Source organism: Maylandia zebra, linkage group LG17, assembly GCF_041146795.1.
Source record: "Maylandia zebra isolate NMK-2024a linkage group LG17, Mzebra_GT3a, whole genome shotgun sequence".
NCBI lineage: Eukaryota > Metazoa > Chordata > Actinopteri > Cichliformes > Cichlidae > Maylandia > Maylandia zebra.
Window position 1 is genome coordinate 33,657,545 of NC_135183.1, and position 18,751 is coordinate 33,676,295.

An 18,751-nucleotide genomic window follows, 5' to 3' on the forward strand; every position below is an offset into this window, starting at 1 on the left:
CTCTGCAGTCAGTGTTGGCCATCTTTCCAGTGATGGAGGAGGTGAGAACATCTGCTCTGTTAATGCGAGGGGCCCAGGCTTTCTCCCTTTCACTCTGAACTTGTGATTGCTGAGGACACAGCATGAATGTCAGGCTTCAGTTCCAAATCTAACACGCTGCAGTGAGCCAGTGAGATCGCTAGGTGTCCACCATCTGTGTGTGTGACCTGCCAAGTGTCATGTCATCATCATCACCATCACTCAAACTTGCATCAGCCTCTGTGTGAATCTGTTTGTGTATGTGTGTGTTCCTGATAACAGGCATAAGTTTCCTGTGCCTTGTTTATGTTGTTGCAGGATTTGAGGTCGATTTAGGAGCAGTGGCAAAGCTGAATAGACTCTTTTGTGAGCTCAAGGGTGCTAGCAGGATTCACTTATACCTAAATTCACAGTCCCACCAGGGAAAAAAGTGGTTTGAGACAGCATCATGACCAAAGTTATTGTGACTGTGGTCAATTAGCTTCCAATCTCTCACCACTGACATAGATCTTTTGGAGACAGAAGCCAGGTCTGCAACCTCTCGCTGTCAGTTGCCATTTTCAAATTGACTTTTTTGCATCTTGACAGCCAGAGATGGGCAGTGACGCGTTACTGTAATCCAATTACTTTTTTCAAGTAACGAGTAAAGTAAGGGATTACTATTGCAAAAAGGGTAATTAGATTATCCTTACTTTCCCGTAGGAACACTGCGTTACTGGGTTACTAAAACCATGATTTTTTTGCGAGGATGTCTCATGACTGTGACGTAAGTGAGTGCGACATTCGTGGCAACAGCTGTGTGCAGATCACGAATGGATAATATATCGAGTGCAGGAGAGAGTATGAGCGTGCAGTGTTTAAAGCGTGGAAGTACTGACCTTACTTTAAGTTTGATTCCATAAAAAGTGACAAAAACATTAGCGTCCACTGTTCACTGCGTGGGAAGAAAACTTCTTTTTACCGTGAAAAAAAACCCCTAAACTTCCAAGCAAGCACCGAGTGCGCTATGACATAGGAGGAATTTCACAGAGAAACTCACAGATTCTTCAACTGACCGCTGCGGCTCACCTGCACCAGGGCAAACCTCCGCCTACCCAACTCCTGCTTTACAGGTGAAAATAGAGCAACAGGACCGCTGAGTCTTTGATTTGATTTATTTTCTGCTGTGTTTTACTTGCATCTATTTGAAAGAGTGAGTGTAAACACAAAAAAATATTTTATTTTATGTGCTGGAATGTGCAGAAAATAGGTTTAAATATTAAACAAATGTCTTCCAGTCAGAGAATGTTGCATATAATTAAATTTTTGCTTGATGCATAAAGTTAAAAGATTAAAACGAACAAAACAAGTTTTAAAAAGAGACTTTTCCATTTGATTACATTTTGTATGATGGATTATGCAGAAAAAGTAGAATTGGGCTGAAAGATCTATCACTTTATTACCTATTCAGGTTGTAAATTGGGTTTTTAAAAAGTAACTAAGTAATTAATTACTTTTGAAAATAAGTAATCAGTAAAGTAACGGGATTACTTTTTTGGGGAAATAATCAGTAATTAGTTACTGATTACTTTTTTCAAGTAACTTGACCAACACTGGTGACAGCATTGCAAATCTGTTGCTGTGAACATTCATATAAATTCATATTAAGGCAGAAACTGATAGATTTAAAACAGAATTTTCAGAAATTCTTTCATAAATGGTGACATTGTTGCAACAGGATGGTAACTCTAACCTCAAATTGACACAGGTGCTCTGCAACCTTGCTTTAATATAGGATTGCAACAACAATCCAACCAGTTTGCAACCAGTTGAGTCAAGTGTTGTGAAGACAGACATTGGTGCAGTCTGACTCATATTGAAGGCGACATGTTAGCAGTCTGTCTGTGTTTTAAAATTAGATGCCAATTATTAGCAAACTTTTGTAAGTTTGTCTGACGGTGATTGCAGTCAGCCCAAAATGGACTGCAACTGATTGGAGACAGGTTGCCTCCCACCAGGCAACCTGAGCAATCACCTTGTGATTGAAGGTGATCATTGCAGCTACTTGCAATCTGTCACAATAAAAAATATTCAATTCAATCACTGGGCAACCACTGATTTTTACCAATCGCAACAAGGTTGCCATTTATTTTTACTCTATTGCCACTGAGCAATAATGAGCGCTGCAATTTCTGTCCTTTGACCCCATTGTCTTTTTTTCTTTTGCTATTCTGGGAACCAATCAGATAGGATTTCTGAATGGGTTTAGTTGTAGATAGCAGATATTTCTACATAAGACTTCCTGTTCTTTCCATCAGTTTCGTGTGAATTATGAAACGTTAATAAGAAGGTAAGTCATAATTTTTTGGCATCATTTTGGTGAATCCAGTCCCTCTCCACATGCACTCCTCACCTGTGTGGATATGATTTGTAAATGGAACTCAGACTACATGTATATATAATACAAAATGCAATCAGAACTGCTTAAAAAAATAAGTCCTTACATGCATACTTGCACGATGCATGCTTTGTGAGCGAAGGCATATCACCTGCTTGTCTGTGAGTGTGTGAGGAGGCCTGTGTTTGTGTGTGCATGACACCTGACCACCATTCATCGCTCCATCTGTTGTGGAAGCTTTCACAGGCTCGGTCTTCTCTCAGATGGCGGATCTGATGCAGGGCTCATATCCTGCAGTCTCACAGCTCCAGCATGCTCATGAGTGGAGCCAGCGAGAAGTTGTGGAAACTTTTCCTCTTCTGTAGCAACTTTTTTTTTTCAAAAGAACAGTTGAGGTACGAAGGGCAAAGGGCATATCTGTTCCATAATGATTTTTCTATTTTTGGAATAAAATCAAATATCACTTTGCAACACATCCTTTAAAGATGCACATGCACAATCGAAATCTTTCAAATCTTGCATGGCATTGCTTATTTCTCTTCCTGGCTGGAGGCACACTGACTTGTTTCTGCTGGTTTAAAACAGCAAATGTCAAAGCTTTAATGAACTGTGTGTAGGTGGAATCAATACTGTGTTATATCAATAGCCAATTAGTGCTGCAAACAGTTCTTTATATGAAAATATCACCAACATGAAATTATGAAGTGAGACTCAATTCAAAATGCATCATCCTTGGTTCTATAGAGAGACAAGTAAAAATATCAGCATCAGTTTTCAGAGAGTGGAAAGTCATCACCATAGCCAAGTTGATATTTTGATTTTCAATAGAAGTAATTGTTATATTACAAGCAATTTTTAAATTATCTTGACATTTCTAGCTACACAGATGTCAGACAGAGTGTGTTTTTATGTGTGCAATGATGGTTTCGACCGATTTTGCAAGGCACTGATAAATAATGATGTCCCCCAAGGATGGCTAAGAGGTGAGGTTGATAGAAGAGAGTCGCTGAGTTGCCAGTAGAAAGCAGGCAGACATTTGTCGTGCTGTGGCAAGAAGCTGGCAGGTTGGAAGAGGCTGGCTGGCACACAGAGTTTCTAGAGCACTGGGAAAGAGCTGAGTTACAGCTAGGAAGAGCTGACACAAGAGTGAAAACATTAGATGTTGGTAGTATGTTGCCTTCATAAGGTAGGTGTAATACGCTGGGTATCCCTGCAGTGTAAATGTTGTCCAGGTTTGGCCAGTAGTTCAAAAGGTGCCCCTCAATGTCAAAAATAAACACAAGCAAGCAAAGAAATGCCATGGTAACTTGTTGAAGACAGTGAAAATTGACCTTTTATGATATTTTTTTTTGTTTTGAAGGCTTATATTTTAACCTAAACGTGGTCACCTAGTCTTAGTTACTAATCCTAATAACGTTGTTTTGTTGTCTAAACAGTTCTACGTAGTTTTAGTGTCTTACGTTTTAGTCACACAGGCCTAGAGACTGGTTGGCAATCCCCTGGCAACTTCTAATTGCTACAGAAAAATGTGTATTTCCCCCCCACCAGTTGGCAAGTAGTGCTGTCGCTAGCATCTTTGTAGTTTGCATGGAAGATACCGATTTGTCTGCCGTGCCCTATACCTTTTTGTAACCAATTTCAAGGTAGTGCCTGTCAGCAATCTCTCACAAACCCGTCACCAAATACACTTTTCTCTAGCAATGACCGGATTCAGTGGGGTCACTGACTGGGCACGAGGCCTGCGTGACTAGGGCCCAAACATTTGTCTTTAGACTTGAGGTCATTTGAGTTTGTTGCTGGCCACTAAGTCTACCTTCTTGGCTTTTGTAGGCTGCTCTTTTGCAAGAGAACTTAAGAGGGTTTCCTTTGTGTTTTCGAAAACTGTGCTGAGATGACTGCCCTTGCAGTAAAATTTAACATGCTTCCAAGATGTTATTGTTAGTGTGACTGTTAATTATGGTCTTTTTTGCATGTTTCAAACCGAGTTTTGTGGATGCTCTTCAGCAGTACAAGACCTTGTGTTTCCTTTCACAATTGCTATTGACATTTTTACATGCTATTACTGAATTTCAAGTTACAGTGGCGCACAGCCTGCCAGCCGGCATAGGCAGTATTCAAAATTCATCCTCGAACAACTCGATCACCTTAATCTATGGAGTCCCCAGTGATGAGGGACCTGGCCTTCTGGCTGTGTTATTCTATTATAGTGCAGCTCATGAAAAAAACAGCTTCCTCTCTGCTCATCCCCAAAATAAGATTTCAATTGATTAAATGCCACTGGTGGAAGAGAGCATCATCAGATTTGACCAAAGTCTCTCAGCATGTTGCCACTGCTCCAAACGGGTGGAGTTCTTAAGAAAGTCTCAGAGTGGGAAGATAAATGTATAGTGGAGGGGAGGGAGTGAGGAGAAGGATGGATGCATAGTGGAATGGAGAAAGATGGAAAGGAGGAGGCAGGGGAGAATGGAGGGGAAAGAGGAAAGCATCAGCGTGATGGATGGGGTAGAGGTGGTTTAGGAGGAGGGGGTTTAGAAAGGAAAAGACTGAGAGATTTCTGCTCCATCTGCGGCATAATCATCCGATGTGTCTCCGTCTGGGTTGGCAAAGACATAATTAAGAAAACCCGAGGTCGCCTGGGTTCACGGCGCTGTCGAGGCTCAGCCACGCTCCCTTCCCTCCTGCCACTCAATTTGTGTAATTTACCTCTGTTCTGAGTCTGTTTTGAAAAGAGGCCGTTTGACCCCTCATGTGGTGGATTCAAAAAGTTGCGTCTAAATGAAATAGATGGCTGAGGGACTCTCTGTGTGCGCTGCCAGTCGATAGCCTGGCAGGGAGACGCTGATGGTGATTCCAGGAGAAGGCTGCACTTCGGAGGAGTTGTTTAGGTATGCAGGCAGAGCAAGGGAGGCGCACAGAGGGAGCAAGAAACAAGAGGTGGTGATGGGAGGAAAATGAAAAGCTGAAATGTGCCCTTCCCCGAGGTGATTTGCGCAAGTGACCTCAGATTGCTCAGTGGCATGCCTCTTCCTTAAACTCAAGCCAAAAAAAAGGGCATGCGTTGTGTTTATGTTTTATATGCTGTCATGACGAGGCTGCGCTGGAGAGATGGCAGAAGAGAGGGGGGTTTGGGGGGGTTGAATGTATGGTGCGGCTGAGGAGTGATTACCGGGCGCAGAGCTGAGGGATGAGAGCCAAACGGGTATTTTATTTTGTCAATTGGAGTGTGCAAATGGAAATGTCAGAGCGGCCGGAAAACTAATGAATCTGATAGGAGAGATGCCTCCTCTCTCGCCGAATGCCTGATCAATTGTCTTCTGTGGGTGCTGATCTTTTTTTTTTGGTTGTTGTTGTTTTTTTGTGGTGTTATTTTTTGATTGTTTTCTCTTCCTGGCATGGCTCTCTGTGGTTAAGAGTTTGATGGTGAACTTTGAGTCAAGGAAATAAAGGAATCGATCCAAGGCAGGAATCAATGTTTTCATCTGTTACTTACAAGTCTGGGTGTGTGTGAAAAGTGATTTTTGAATTAAAGTTCCCTAACTCAGTTAGCAAAGTAAACGTAAACAAAAGAGGGCGTGTTCCTCCTCAATAGTCATCTTTAAAGCACCTACTCAGTCTTACTTATTCCCACATTTGCATTTAATGACAGATTCACGCTGATATTGAAATTCCCTAATGGCAACAACAGAAAACAACTTGTCTCACTTCAATTAAGCAAGTAACTTCCATAACCTTGGAGCATTTTCGTGCTTTATTGAGACAAAGTGACAGATGTGCGTTAGTTTAAATTTAGACTGACAATGATCCAGCGTGTCAGGGCTTTGTGCTTGTTCAGTCACATTTTCTGGTTACGTGATGAGAGGCTGCGAGCGCCGCACTGGATGAAAAGCAGAAAAAATAACTGCATTTGCACTATTCTGTTTTGACAAGCAGGCTAATTTCTGCCCAGGGTCATCAATATTTCTGACACTTCAGTGGTGGCATAAATATAGAATGAATGTACCTTTGTTGTGCTCAGGGAGGTGTGTGTCTCCGAGCGTCAACAAAAAAATCACTTGGATCTGTTTGCTAGCTTGTTCAGTCAGTTGACGAGACTGTCGCCGGTCCCTCCGGAGTCTGTCTCTTTTCAATATCATGCATCATAAACAATATCCAATGTGGACTACTGAACTATGAAAATACACTGCACAAGCAAGAGGAGGAGGATGACAAGAAATGCAACCAGCTGTATGAGTGATGAGCATAAGCACTGGTTTGGGGTGAAACAATTTATGTTGGGGTGTGGTTTTTCTTCTCATGAGAGGGAAAAAACATGGATGTTTCAATCTGAAGAAAACAAATAAGTAGCCGGGGCAGACCAAACAGTAATTCAGGCCAGGACTCCATCTCTGTTCAAGAACACCAGACTGCTGATTTTGTAGCTTAAACTATTTGTTTATTATGGCTAACAATATATCCCATTTTTATTATATAGTTAATAATTAACTTCAAAAGAAGACATGAAATGTTTTATCCATCACAAATATTAACAAACTAGTGAATTACAACAAACAAAAATATAAAACAATACAGTCATGTAAAAACGAGAGTTTTTACCATGTGCTGATAATCAGATTCACTTGGTTAGCTACTCATCAATAAGTGTAAGCATCTCTGTAGAAAAGCAGAATTATTGGTGGTTCACTGGTCCACAGCATACAGGGAGTGCAGAATTATTAGGCAAATGAGTATTTTGTCCACATCATCCTCTTCATGCATGTTGTCTTACTCCAAGCTGTATAGGCTCGAAAGCCTACTACCAATTAAGCATATTAGGTGATGTGCATCTCTGTAATGAGAAGGGGTGTGGTCTAATGACATCAACACCCTATATCAGGTGTGCATAATTATTAGGCAACGTCCTTTCCTTTGGCAAAATGGGTCAAAAGAAGGACTTGACAGGCTCAGAAAAGTCAAAAATAGTGAGATATCTTGCAGAGGGATGCAGCAGTCTCAAAATTGCAAAGCTTCTGAAGCGTGATCATCGAACAATCAAGCGTTTCATTCAAAATAGTCAACAGGGTCGCAAGAAGCGTGTGGAAAAACCAAGGCGCAAAATAACTGCCCATGAGCTGCCAAGATGCCACTTGCCACCAGTTTGGCCATATTTCAGAGCTGCAACATCACTGGAGTGCCCAAAAGCACAAGGTGTGCAATACTCAGAGACATGGCCAAGGTAAGAAAGGCTGAAAGACGACCACCACTGAACAAGACACACAAGCTGAAACGTCAAGACTGGGCCAAGAAATATCTCAAGACTGATTTTTCTAAGGTTTTATGGACTGATGAAATGAGAGTGAGTCTTGATGGGCCAGATGGATGGGCCCGTGGCTGGATTGGTAAAGGGCAGAGAGCTCCAGTCCGACTCAGACACCAGCAAGGTGGAGGTGGAGTACTGGTTTGGGCTGGTATCATCAAAGATGAGCTTGTGGGGCCTTTTCGGGTTGAGGATGGAGTCAAGCTCAACTCCCAGTCCTACTGCCAGTTTCTGGAAGACACCTTCTTCAAGCAGTGGTACAGGAAGAAGTCTGCATCCTTCAAGAAAAACATGATTTCCATGCAGGACAATGCTCCATCACACGCGTCCAAGTACTCCACAGCGTGGCTGGCAAGAAAGGGTATAAAAGAAGAAAAACTAATGACATGGCCACCTTGTTCACCTGATCTGAACCCCATTGAGAACCTGTGGTCCATCATCAAATGTGAGATTTACAAGGAGGGAAAACAGTACACCTCTCTGAACAGTGTCTGGGAGGCTGTGGTTGCTGCTGCACGCAATGTTGATGGTGAACAGATCAAAACACTGACAGAATCCATGGATGGCAGGCTTTTGAGTGTCCTTGCAAAGAAAGGTGGCTATATTGGTCGCTGATTTGTTTTTGTTTTGTTTTTGAATGTCAGAAATGTATATTTGTGAATGTGGAGATGTTATATTGGTTTCACTGGTAAAAAATAAATAATTGAAATGGGTATATATTTGTTTTTTGTTAAGTTGCCTAATAATTATGCACAGTAATAGTCACCTGCACACACAGATATCCCCCTAAAATAGCTAAAACTAAAAACAAACTACAAACTACTCCCAAAAACATTCAGCTTTGATATTAATGTGTTTTTTGGGTTCATTGAGAACATGGTTGTTGTATTTTTGAGGAATAATTTTATTATTGAACAACTTGCCTAATAATTCTGCACTCCCTGTACAGGGGTGTGTGAACACAATGACAAAGTGTTACCAGGGGGGACATCCCAACCAAATTCCCAATTCTCCCCAAGATCAGAGCAGGCAAAGCTCAGATAAATTTTGAAAAATTCCAAGACCATCTCAGACTCTGGCCTCAACATGTTAAACGTTAAATTTCCTGACAGAACAGAAAAAGACCAGCCTTACCAACTGTTAAGTGTAGTGGAGAAGCGCTGATGATTTGAGCTTGTTTCGTAGCCACGTAGCCTCCTCTCTATACCAAAGTATTCTCGAGTCAAATGTGAAGCCATCTGTCTGAGAGTTGAAAAATGACAGAATGAAGGTATTGCAATGCATTCTGTTGCATAACCCTGCAAACCTCAATGAACTGAAGCAATGTTGTAAAGAAGAGTGAGCCAAAATTCCTCCACAATATAAGAAAATAGTGTAGATTTTTATATGATACAATAAGGGGGTAAAGATATTGTGTATGTGTCCACAGAAAAAAGAAAATCAATTGCATGTTCACTAAGTGTCACACAAAGTTGTCAGGATCCATGAATTATCTATAGACATTCACCACGGTGACGATCATTTGAATGACCTTTGCATTAGCTGCTTCAGAGTAATCTAAGCAGTGTGTTGATTCAAAGGGGATTCAGACAGCAATGATGATTTCCCTCTGCAAGTAATACGGGTACATTCCAACAGCCAACACCTTTAATATTCAGAAACATGCAAAAAAAAACCAAAAACAGTTAAATTGCAGTAATGTGACCAGGATTACACAACTTTTCAATCGCAACTAGTGCAATCCGTCCACCTTTCGTCTCAAATTAAAGTCACTGTCTACCTGAAAAGTCCTCAAGCCAGGTACGGTCAGAATCATCCAGGAAGTGTGCGTGTGTGTCAACATGTCACTCTAACGCTCCTCAAAGCACATCAAACTCAGCTCATGATGCTCCCTCTGAGTCTTAATCAACTCACCAAGCTCCTCTATATTATTGTCCAAACACCTCTCGTTCTCTATGATAATCACTGGAAGAGCACCGGCACTGCAGCCCCTCCAGGATCACAGGCCTCACTCTCAATAATCAGAACAATCACCTGGCAAAGATTCTCCACTGCTAAGCGTGTAATGTGAAGAAAAAAACTGGCCTCTCAAAATTGTTTCTACAAGACTCACAAAACAAAAACACATCAATTTCACCATCAGAGAAATCACAATGAGAAAGAAAAATCTGCTTTATGTGAACATAATAAAAAAAGGATGGAAAACAAGAAGCACTCTCAGTGCATAAAAATGTCCGCCAAGGCTGCTCACTCTCTGAGCAGTATGTATGTACTCTTAAGGGAACAGTATTCTATAGTTTTCTTTAACTTTTTTTTAACATAATGTTTGTAGTGCAGAAGAAATAAGTGGAGAGTGCAGGTTTTTGTTACTTGCCTGTAACCCATTTTAACATGCTTGACATAATTTTTAGTGTAATTATTCTTGTATTTTTTAATTTATGAAGATTTTGTTTATTTGTATTAAATATCCAGTGAAAAAGTTTTCGATCACAATCTCATTTTGGTTAAACAATAATATTAATTCAGGAACATTGTACATGTATTCAAGTTATTGTGCATTTAAACAGTATTCATTCAAATCATTTCAGTCTATAGTGTTTAGATACAGAATGGCAAATAGACGAACGTTAACAAAAATATAACCTTCTTGTTACAGGTAATAATAGACAACAGAACTGCAATATCTATAAAAATGTGTTTTCATGTGTTATTTTATGTTTTCATTTTTTTGGCAAAATCACGTGTGCTTAAAAATTGTATTGTAAAAATGTATAAAGAGCCTGTAACCATACGTGAAGTAACATTTGTGTTATGTGTCAAATTAACATATTAGTACTATTTAATCCTTTTTCGAGGTGTTCATTTGGTTCATTCGTCAGAATGTCCTTTCCTTGGAACTTAAATGCTATTGGAAGAAAAGCAGGTAGATGTTGCATGGCTTGCCAAGAGAGACTGCGTGACTCTTTAGTGTGCACAGCTGCACGCTGTGTGACCCTCCCTCCCACAAGTCTATGACAAAAGCAAGAAAGTCCGTCTTGTGGCACGGATTCTCAGAGGTCTGTCGGTTCATTCAGTGCTTGTTATTGTATTACCGCTGTTTAAGTTGACTGTTCATGACAGGCCAAAATGACCCTCGGGCCACCAGGGAACATCCCCATCAGTGTTTCACAATAAAATGGTATCCATTGATTTGGCAGCCTACCTGAATCCCACGCTAATGTGGCTTTGGTCGAGTTATATATAGAGTATCTGTCTCCTCACTGCTGTGGGCTTAAAACCTCTGTGTTCTAAGAGCGGTCCCATTTCTTTGATTGAATCCCCCTCATTACCTTGGCTTCCCTTTGATTCTGATGAGGCTCAATAACCCTTCTCACATTTTCTCACCTTGCTAATCCTGTGCCAGGTTTGCAATTGATGGCACTTGCTCAATCTTTACACCCTTGTTTGATGCCAGCGGGGAGGACTCAGCAATAAGGCCCTACCGACGTAAAAGAAAAGCCAGCAGAGACAGAAATAGTTGTTTCTTAGAATCGAGATCCAGAAAAAAAGGCCTTTCCCACTAATGGCTTGCTGGACGAAGAGAGAGAGAAGCCAGGCCCTCGTTATCACCCTTGTTCTTTTGGATGCACTTCAGAGGACCGAGGAAAGCTTTCTCTTTTGACAGAACTGACACAGAGTTTACAAATGGCAGAAATCTCTACAGCTCGTCGCACAGAGAGCACATAAATAAAGGGCTTTTAGTCACGTTCATTCATTTTTTAGAGCTTTTCTTGACACATTTTTTTTTCTTTAGCGATGGCAAAAAATTCAGCAGCGAGCCCCCTCGCCAAACTATGCAAGTGCTCTTCATTCCCTAGTGAGAGGCAAATGTTTTAACATGCCCTCCAGAGAGAACAATTTGTTATTGGGACAATAATAAATGTGATGGTTTTCCACAGTCTGCTGCTAATTCCGCCATTAACATAATGCAATTTAATAGGTCACTCGGTTTCTTTTATTTCATAGATGAACAGCTTTCAGTCAGTAGAGACATCATTCGGGTTGCGTACATTATGGAGGAGAGCAGATTGCCAGACTGTTAACTACCTCCGTTCCCTTCATTTCAATTGCAAATAATCTGGACGGGAAATTTATGTGCAACACAATTATCATCAATATGAAACGGTCACTCGGTTTTGCCATGACACAGTCTAAAGTAGTGGATTTGTCTTATCTGTAGATGAGGGGGAACACATTGGAGAGAAGAGAACAGTATAAATATCAACAGCAAGCAAGGACAGAGCGAGTAAAGGAGAATTTATCAAAAAGATAATGAAGATCAAAGACACGGCCTTGGTTATTGTTGTTCTAGTTTCCAGGGAAGCGTGTAATGAACTGAAGGAATATGGTTATTTTGTATAACCTTACTGCGAGCCACATGCAGCCGCACAGTGTACGGAATCACACTGAGCTGCCATCCACACACCCCGGTGGGCCGGGAGAGTGATTGATGGCGGACTGCAGCCACTTCTGTGTTCATTTTGGGAGTTAGTTTAAAAAAAAAAAAAAAAAAAAAAAATGGTGTAAACACTCCTGACAGACAGCAGGGAGCAGGGATGCTTGATTAGTATTAAAACTCGAGCAAGGAACAAAACAGATGAGTATCTTGTGTAGAAATATGCTTGTTGTGCAGTCAGGTATAATTTGAGGCGCACGTGGTTGAGAAGCACCGCACAGTGCTTCAGCTGCAGGTGTTCTTCGGCTCAATGGTTCTCATGAGCCTCGACCCCCATCTAATAAAATCCACCCAACACTGCCGTCATTACATCAAAGAATAAGGCCACCAGTTATGATGGAAGACACACACACAAACAGAATCACTTTATTTAGGCCATAGGCCCAAACAACATAACATTTATTTGGAGCTTATCAAAGCCCTGTGGTGCAATAGTTTAATCAATTTTCGATTACAGACAGCAAGATTAAAGACATATAAGGGATATAAGTAATACTAGTATGATTACATGGTGAGAATAAGATGTTTCCCCCTTATGGGAGGTTTGTAATATAGTAATTAATCTAACTTTTTTTAAAACCCATTTGGGATATTTTATTTGCAGTTTTTGGAGATTAAGAAAATACACCCATTCTTACTAGCTCGATTAGATTACAACACCTGGTATGTTCACATTTATGATCAAGTTAGCTGGATCAGAAGCTCTACAACCACTTTCTGTATGAATTTGATAATATATGGGAAAGAGGCTGGAAGCTTAATGTTTTCTGTTTGTGGTCCACTTGTAGTCTGAGTGCTGTCGACCAATCAGGCAGGTGTTTCCATGCAGGTAAACTGTCTGTTTGGAAAGCAAAAAAGAGTTTTGGCATGTGCAGAAAAGCTGATAACCCTTGGCTATTGTCTGATAATGATTTTGTTTTTACTAGCTTCACCGAAATGTATTTGCACGTTTTACTGATCAGCAAATACAAATATGAATTTTTAGTTTTGCTTTTATTTAACTTTTATTTAACCCAAAAAATAAGACTCTTGAGATTAAAAATCTATTTTACAAGAGTGTTCTGGCCAAGAAAGACAGCAGTATAATCATGAGTTGCATAAATTAGTAGCTCATACACACACAGAGACACACACACACACACCAAAATCAATACACCAGTTAAGTACAGGCAATAATAATAAAATAAAACACAGAAACAACCACAATTTCTCAAGTTCCGTGTCAATAAAGAATGAATACCTCAAAAGGAGTAATTAATGGTAGAAATACAGGTGATAATATTGAAGAAAAACATCTGTAAATGCATCCAGGTCTTTTAAAACTGCCTTAAATTCATTACATGAAAGCAATTATTAGGTTTAAATTAATGGCCTTATTAGAATATAGCAGTGTTTTGGGTCTACGGCATGACAAAGCAGACCGCTCAATCCAAGCATACAATCTACAGTGCTTCATAATACACAAACTGTATGTCTGTGTTTTTGTTGTTTCTCCTCCTACACTATCAGGAGTTGAACAACCAACCTTGTCACAAGGGGACATCTTTTGCTCCTGAAGGTTCTTATCTATATCTGATGTTATGATGTCATCTTGATGCCTAGCAGCCACCAATTAATCTTTTTTGACTTCACAACAATAACATCTAATTTATACCCACAATACTTCAGTTTTGCATGACATATTAGGACACTATCAGGTTGCCTGGTAACCACCTAGCAACAGGCTAAAATTACCAGTTTTTTTGCCCTTGTGCACCTAACACACTTTATGCAGGGATCCTATCATTTTAATTTCACAAAATAGCATCTCCCATATGCACAAAATCTGATTTATACAAGATATATTATAACATCATCATGTTGCCTAGTTGCATGGAGGCATGTTGCCTAAGTCAACATGTCATCAAGCGTTGCATCATTTTAATTAGTCAGCCATCAGCAAAAAAACGTCTAATAATACTATCGCATGGGCATCTTCCAGTGACCAATTATCTACCTTAACTTCATTTCAAAATAAGAGCTGTTGTAGAACCCATGTAACATTAAACCTTGGGCTGTGCCAAGAAGAACTAAATTACATGTCTGAGTCATTACAGCCCAGCACAGTAGATTCTAAATGTTTTTTAATCTCAACTTGCTTCTTATTTTTGCAGTTGTTGCTGTCAGCCAGTGTTGACACTTCACACAAGTCAGCACAAGCACAACATCACAAAGCCAGCAATCTAAAAACAAAACTGTACTTTTATCCTGTTATTGTGTCTAAGCATCACCGATGCTTGCTTCCCCAACCCCCGCCCCCCCTCCCCCCGTTAAGCATTTTGTCACTATTGTATTGCTTTCCCCAGCTTTTCAGTAGGTTTTATGGTGCTGTGGATCCAAGGAAATGATACTGTTTGCCATTAAAATGAATGTTTTCAATGTTTTGGGCCATTATCCTTACTGTATTCATGAAAGAAAGCGCACCACATGTATTGTAAGTCTATATGTTTTCATTTTAAGAAATAGTCTGATCTCCTCTTGACATCCTTGGTCCTCCTATCTGACCTCTGACCACACTCACAATTCATAATAATGCATAAAAATAATGGTATTTACTGATGAGATGAGCAGGTTGGGTAGTATCAGTAATTATTAGTAGTCCAGTCCTTTTAATATTATAATAGTGCAGGATTCAAGGATTACTTCTTTCCTTCACATTCTTGTACAATATAATACAGTGGGCAACAAAATCTTTATTTCCCTTATTATACTATACATTCTATCTCCGTATAAACAGCTGAGGTTGTGTCGGTCCAGTCCAATTACACACCGCTTGTTAAGGGAAAAACCCTGCAGACACTGCCGAAAAGAGGTGTGAAACTTTATGATGCATTTAGCACTTATTACTCATTTTAACAGGCTGAATTGTGACAGGGTTTGGTTACTAGATGTGAGCGCAGCTGCTGCTGCTCCGCCTGGCCGTGATGGCTGAGGCTGTGGCTGAATATATGGTTATTGTTCCAAATTTGCACTTTGCGCTGCACTTCAATTTCTGCTGAGTCCTGTATATTTCTGTTTGAACCTGCACAGTCCTTCACTGGCAGACCTGTCGCCAGCAGACCACGGGAGCTCAGAAAAACACCAACGCTGACACAGAAAAGGATGCTTTATCCAAAGCACAGCTCTGACTTTATTCACAGAAAAATTGTTGTGTTTTTTAATTTATTTATTTTATTCTTATTATTATTTTTTAAAAATTAACGGATATATGACACACACAAAAGCTGAACCAATGAGATTTTATAACTCCCCATTATTTCCACCTCTTGGATGCTTCCCATGGTTAAGTGAAAAATGGTGACACTTATCCCACATGCTTTATCTGTTTCGTGGATGCATATTATCAGAGAGTGAACTGGTATTTATCCTGAAAAAATAAAAAAGCTTTTTGGGGTATTCATTATTATTAAGCCACAAAAGTAATAGAAATTGGTCTACTCAACCTCAACTGTAACCAGTCATTATCCAACTCGTCTTCAAACCTACCAGTGGGAAACAAAATCTGCAGCAGACCTGTCTGCAGATGGAAGCCTTACATTAATAGGCTTCCGGAACAAACATTTCTTTTTTACGAGGTCTTTAACTGTAGCTGGCTTTCCCACCATTTCACAACTTCACCCTGATGTTCAGTAATGATTAATGTGGTCTAACTGGAATATCGATGCGTCTGCAGCACTAATCTAATGGGAGCGGTGGTGCATCTGTGCCACGAGGCTGACCGTGCTTGTTTAAAACCAGAAGAAAAGTGCCCCTGCATCTCCTGACATGTTTGCTTGTTAGGTACTTTGGGCCTCCCATTTTTTTCCTTCCTCCCCTAATTTGCAATACATTATTAATGTGAGCAAATGCATGCGAGTAACTTATTAGACCCTGTATCGATCTGACAGGCACAGGTTCTGTGTCCACGTCATGGAGGTGAACAGTGAGACAAAGAGAGGCAGTGATCAATCAGGAGCCCAGGAAACTAATCAACTGTTTGAAAATGGGTCATCCAATTAGTTAGAAAGCTCTCTGTGGAGTCGTGTCATTCCTACATTCAGCTCAGGCTGATTCTTAACAGTAGCCCCAGGAAGACTTATGGTTGTGTATTTATCAATATGACACTTCACTTATGTTAAGAAACCTCCAATTTGCATGGCCTTGTGAATTCTTTCCTGTGAGCCAGGAAACATCTAAAATTGAAGTACTTAATAATTACTGTGTTGTTGGGTCTGCGTTTCTTAGTATTCATGCAAGTGTAAATGTGTGCAAACAACCAGAGGATTAAAAAAAGCACAACATTTGTTCGGTGGGACACGCTGTGAGTGATGGACAGTTATGGAAACGTCGACAGGAAGAGGCCAGGCAGAGCCGAAATGCACTCACACAAATAGCTTTTGACTGCTCACCCGTCGACGAGTCGTACCAAATCTGCTTTGACACTGTGCATCTACTCTTCAGGAAATATACAGCAGTGCATGATCAGAAGGACGATGCATTGGACAAATCTAGGCTCACTGAAGATACACATGTAAAACCCATCAAAAAGCCTGTGAAGAGTTAAACAATTCACGCTACTTAAAAGAAAATAATAATAATAATTTAAAAAATCCATTAACAAAGACCTCCCTCCGCTCATGATATAGAAGCACTTTACCTGCCTCCAAAGGCAAATCCCTTTTTATTCAGACTTACAAGCAATCAGTGCGTTGTTATTGCAGTCCATAGGTCATCTGGTTGTTTCTCCAATGGCTGCCTATAAAGGCCTCTTAAAAGCAAGCAGTGGCATTAAATATAGTGTTAGCAGCAGGATTGTAAATGCATGTTGACATTTCACTTTTCATTGGAACGTGGTTGCCCGTAGCTACACTGACTGACCTATGTGGAAGTTTGTAACTTTAATAAGCTGATAATTCAAACGTATAAAAATGCCTGTAGCGCTGTGAACATTGTTTGCTTTCTGCAGCCTTTTGCTGTGTTATAGTTTTTTCTTTAATTTTATCTCGGACAGCGAGGGAATTCAATATTTAATTGTAGCTTTCAGTATAGAAAAAAAGCATTTATTCAGGCTGTTGTATGGATAAAACTGTTATGAATACAACCTATTTGGAGAATTATGGACTAAAAAGTGTTTAAATAGCACCTTCCTACATTCTCATTTTGGTGATGCTTCTATACGTACACTGTTGTAGTAGTAAGTGAGGATCAACAGACTAACACTATAAAATGTAATCTGATAACATATAAGGAAAATTACCTTCTAGCCACTGACTTAAAAGTAGAATAAATAAATACACTATTGAACTTGTACCTCCCATTGGTGGTTTGCTGCATCAAATCTCAGACAGGCTGACAATGATCCTTACAAAATTAAAATGAATATGTAACCAGTAGGAACACCCATCCATAAGCCTTCACAGAGAATGCTTTAATATCTGCCATGGCGCAGATGGCTTTCTTTGAATAGAACAAGGTGGGTTTTAATATTTGAAATATTTGAAGATTCAGCGAGAAACATAATTTTTTCGTCCTCACTGCGGATTAAATGGTGACAGCTCACTAGTTCTTTTCGTGTGGGATTTAAGTTAAAGCCACAGTTTTTTTTCTAATATGGCTTCCTTTGAATGTACAAATTCATACAAAAGGAAAGAGGAAGGGGGGGGGGGGAAGCTATCTCCCAAACTGTCAGCGGCTAGCGGAGGGGGATAAAACAAAGAGATCGTGGAAATGCATGAAATTGGGAGCGACAGCAGGAGAGATGAGTTTCCTGGTTACATTCAGTGTATTCACTCAACTACAACATATGTAATCACATCAGAAGGTGTAAAAACTATAATGAAATATTTTTAAAGGCAATAAGGCTAATGTCTCTGGGCTACTTTAATCTCAAAGAACATGTTTGGTCAGTGAACTCATTTAGTATTGCCTCTGACTGTCAGGACTGAACTGCAGCACTTCAGGTATGAGTGACTGGATGATTCAGAGCTTAACTGTTTGTGCCTATAAGTGTTTTTGTTTTCTTCTGGAGTCCCTCTGTGTCAGCGAGTGACCTTGAATTGCTTTTCTTTATCTATGTAAGAACATAAGCATGTGGCATTGAGCTCTGCCAAGCTTCATTTGTGCATCTGTGCTTGCAAAGAGGCAGGCCTAGTCTGACCTGAGCGATACCTGAGGAGCACGGCATGTCATATTTTAACTCCCTTTGTCTTTGACAGATGGCTCAGCTCTAAAAGCTTCTGTCCGTGGTGCTGAAGGCTGGCCTGATGTATGAGTGTTAGGCCCTGTTTGATAAATCCACCATGCCACTCTGCCTCTGACAGCCATTCATCATGCTTGGCTTTCTCATGTGAAATGTTCTATGTGCTGGATAATTCAGTAAGACAAATAAAATGTGAAGTTTCGACTCGGCTCCGTGCCACTCCACATGACTTTTTGGTATACTGTACTTTATCTCGGTGTCGTAGGGACGTTGTGTTCCCGTCTGAGCACGAGCAGCAGCAGCTGTAGCTGCAACACAGTGACTATATTCAGACCAGCTGAAGGACGAACA